General features: G+C 39.4%; 1 long non-coding RNA gene across 1 annotated transcript; it reads left to right on the top strand.

Annotated features, from left to right (window-relative positions):
• The first annotated feature begins 1730 nt into the window (after nt 1–1730).
• On the top strand, nt 1731–2733 carry LOC117261947 (uncharacterized). Its single transcript, XR_013491668.1, has 4 exons — nt 1731–1823; nt 2354–2425; nt 2535–2580; nt 2674–2733. It is a non-coding gene; the product is annotated as an uncharacterized LOC117261947 (long non-coding RNA).
• Nucleotides 2734–4094: the final 1361 nt, after the last annotated feature.

Below are 4094 nucleotides of genomic sequence, written 5' to 3'. Positions count from 1 at the left end.
AAACTGGAACTTTTCGGGCCTATGGAACAGCGGCATGTCTGGAGGAAGAAGAATGAAGCATATGCTGAAAAGAACACCCTGCCTATAGTGAAGCATGGCGGTGGCTCAGTGATGCTCTGGGGCTGCTTTGCTGTCTCTGGCACTGGAATCCTACAGCGTGTGGAGGGCATGATGGATTCAGTCAAGTATCAGGAAATCTTAGGTAAAAACGTTGTGCCGTCTGTGAGGAAGCTGAAGCTTGGGCGTCATTGGACCTTCCAACAGGACAATGATCCCAAGCATACCTCAAAGTCCACCAAGGCTTGGTTTCAGAAGAAGAAATGGAAGATTCTAGAGTGGCCGTCACAGTCGCCTGACTTGAACCCCATAGAAAATCTCTGGTGGGATTTGAAGAATGTGGCTGCAAAACGCACACCCAAGAATATTACTGAACTGGAGGCCATTGCCCATGAGGAATGGGCTAAGATTCCGCAGGAACGCTGTCTGAAGCTGGTGTCTGGCTATGCATCACGTTTGCAGCAGGTCATAACAGCAAAAGGGTGCTCTACTAAGTACTGAAGATGCTTGTCATGAAGGGGCTGAATAATTTTGAGACTGCAGTAGTAATTAAAAGTAGTATTTTGTGTTGAATTTGGATCAAAACCCTTGTAATATTAGTTTCATTGAACTACTTAAACAGTTCTTGTGTAATTTGTTTATTGCAAACAGCAGAGAAATTGTATATTTTGCCAATAGGCCTAATATGCAATGGGGGTTGAATAATTTTGATTGCAACTATAGCCATCAGAAGATGGGTACACTGTGGTCATAAAAGGATGGACACGGTCAGCAACAATACTCAGGTAGGCTGTGGTGTTTAAACCATGCTCAGTTGGTACTAAGGGGCCCAAAGTGTGCCAAGAAAATATCCCCCACACCATTACACCACCACCACCAGCCTGAACTGTTGATACAAGGCAGGATGGATCCATGCTTTCATGTTGTTTACACCAAATTCTGACCCTACCATCTGAATGTGGCAGCAGAAATCCAGACTCATCAGACCAGACAACGTTTTTCCAATCTTGTATTGTCTAGTTTTGGTGAGCCTGTGTGAATTGCAGCCTCAGTTTCCTGTTGTTAGCTGACAGGAGTGGCACCTGGTGTGGTCTTCTGCTGCTGTAGCACATCTGCTTCAAGGTTGGACGTGTTGTTGGTTCAGAGATGGTCTTCTGCAGACCTTGGTTGTAACCAGTGTTATTTGAGTTTCTGTTGCCTTTCTATCTTGTTCTCTGTAAAGCTTCTTTGAGTAACCAGAAAAGTGCTATATAAATCCAATGTATAATAATAATTAAGTGAAATAAATCAAATGGATCCCTTCTTGTGCACTTAAGAAAGAAAGCCATTTAAAACTTTTACAGCATGACATGCGATGACCCGTACAGCTTTTTATGGAAAGCATCAACACTCCTCCACAGCCTGCAGGCCTCGTGCAGGTGTCTACACCCACGTACTCCACTGACACGCTGTCATCACGTCAGCTTTCATTCATAAAATCTCACCAGTGTCGTCATCAGGCGGTGACCCTGTGAAGAGACTCATGGAAGTCTTGAAAAGTTTAAATCTCTGTCGTGTGTGTCTGATTAACGAGCAGTGACAGTTTTAACAGCACCTGTCACTCTCGTCAATGGAAGCATCACGTGAGACGTAATTAAGGTACCAATGATCCTCATCGATGATGCTGTGTGATGAGGTGATTATCATTGCTTTTATAATGTAACCAGCGACGGAGGACGCACAAATCAAACATTTAGACTGCAGGAGAGCACGACAAACAGCTAACGGTAAGATATGATTATTATTATGATTGTAAGTAGTAGTTGTTATATTTTGTTAGTGTTTTAACTATTTTATATTCATTATTAACTATTTTATGTGAAGTCAGTTTCAAATGAAAATTGAATTTGTTATAATTAAGATAAACATTTAAACAGTTACACATTACCATAAGCGCCCCTGTGCAGCATTTATAGAATTTAATAAACTGTCTGTGATGCAGCTGTAAACAGAAATAAGACTTTTCATGTATTTGTCAACATTTGTAACTCCTCCTGTGTGTGAATAGATAATGAATGACAATATAGTGAAACACTTTTAAGACAATAAAATACAATTTCTAGGTGAAATTATAATTGTTGACAAATACTGTGCAGTAATTAACACTTTAAATGTCCTTATATCTGCTTATAACTACATCATATTGTGTAACAAACCATTTATTAGACTGTGGTGTGGATGTAGGGTTATTATATTTCTTTTATTCTGTTATTTATATTAATACTACTCTTTTTAATTAAACTAAATGTCATTACAGAGTTGAACAATGTCTCTAATGGTCACATTGCTCATGCTGACATTGGTTGCCCAGTGTTGGAGTGCACCACAGGTGTGTGAGAGTAAATGTTTCTATTTTCATGCTTCAAGCTGATTTTAAACAAAAGTATAAAGAAAACAATAATGACTTTTAAATGGTGATTTTGTGCATCACTTTTCAGAGGAGAAACTGGACCCCTCAGGCCATCTTATACCTAAAAGGAGCACGTAAGAGTTTGTAGAGGAAATATAAAACTGTGTAAGTGTCTGGTTTTTAACTTGGATTGAGAGAAAATTGTGCTGCATGTTGATGTTTTGCAGAGGGACACCGCTCAGTGGTGCAGCGCACCAGCAGAGAGGACGGGGACACTTTACACATAGGTGAGAGATAATAGTTACATTAGCAGTGAAGTATTATTTTAGACTCATAAGCTTTTTTTTCCACTTTCTAATAAGTGACACTTTATAAAGGGTTTACATGTTGTAACTAATGAGTTTATTGATAGTTAATGAGTCATCTACTGATGCTGTTTTAATTTGATATAAGTCTTCAGGCTGCTGTGAAACTGTGCCTACTAAGGGCAACATTTTTTTTTATCTTGGGTGTGTCGGTACAAGAGACAACCAAGAAAGGACTGCAGAGGAGATACTCGCACACCAATGCAACTGGGCTATGGACTATCATCAGTGTTGATGATAGTCAAGGACTTAATGTTTGCTGCTGTTTTTATTCACTTATCATTATTTTTACCACTATAAACACACTATTTTTGCAACAGATGCTCTTTACAATGGTTATACTGTATCTGATCTATAAAGTATTTGTAAATGAGAGCAGTATGGACTGGAGTAGGATTCAAGTCACAAATCTCTTTAGACTTTAGACCCAACTTGATGAAATAAAACAAGATTTGCAACTTGTGACTCCACTTGGACTTGAGCCTTTTGACTTAAAAAAAATACTTGATACCTTGATACCAAGTCAATTTGAGAAGAGATAAATACAAGACAGAACAAAAACATCCAAAATCCATTAATAATACTGTATGCTATGAAGTGCAGTATCAGCACTTCTTTTTCATGCTGCAAGAGGCAGCAAAACATCCTTCATTTTATAGTTACAGTTTACTAACAAAACTCTCCACAGTATGAACAGTGGTTACATGAGCCACAAAACCAGCCATGACTCAGCACTGAGCAGAGTGACTGTCCTCTATTGACCAATCAACAGACTGCAGTGTTCACAGCTCCACCTTTTAGTACCAGATCTGTGTGCTAGGTACCCCAACAGAGGGGGGACCAAAAATGGGGACGTTACAGAACGGTTCCATTGGTACCATCCACAACTTTTCACAGTGGAAACGTAAAAAAAGCGTACCGAATTGGTGTGTGTGAAAAAGGGACTAAGTTAACCCAGGGCTAAGGATAGTCTTGGGTTAAGAGAAATCAGTGTGAAAATGATCTTATTAAAACTTTATAAAGAATTCTTTGTGAGAAAGTGGTACTAAAAACTTGCAAGACATCAGTTTGATACCAGGACTTTATCTCACAAAAACTGTAACTCCCTTTTAAATGTCTTGACTCTGTGTCTCTGCAGTGACTCACAACCAGAGCAGTGATGGACCTTGGCTGTATCTGTCGTCTGTTCTCCTGGAGCTTCTGCAGCGAGCTGTGGAAGAAGGTAAAAACCCTGAAAGTTATCACAAACGCATCACCATCATCTGAGCAGCTTAAAGATTTTT

The sequence above is a fragment of the Epinephelus lanceolatus genome, chromosome 5 (assembly GCF_041903045.1).
Source record: "Epinephelus lanceolatus isolate andai-2023 chromosome 5, ASM4190304v1, whole genome shotgun sequence".
Lineage (NCBI taxonomy): Eukaryota > Metazoa > Chordata > Actinopteri > Perciformes > Serranidae > Epinephelus > Epinephelus lanceolatus.
This window is presented reverse-complemented; position numbering and strand designations above follow the sequence as displayed.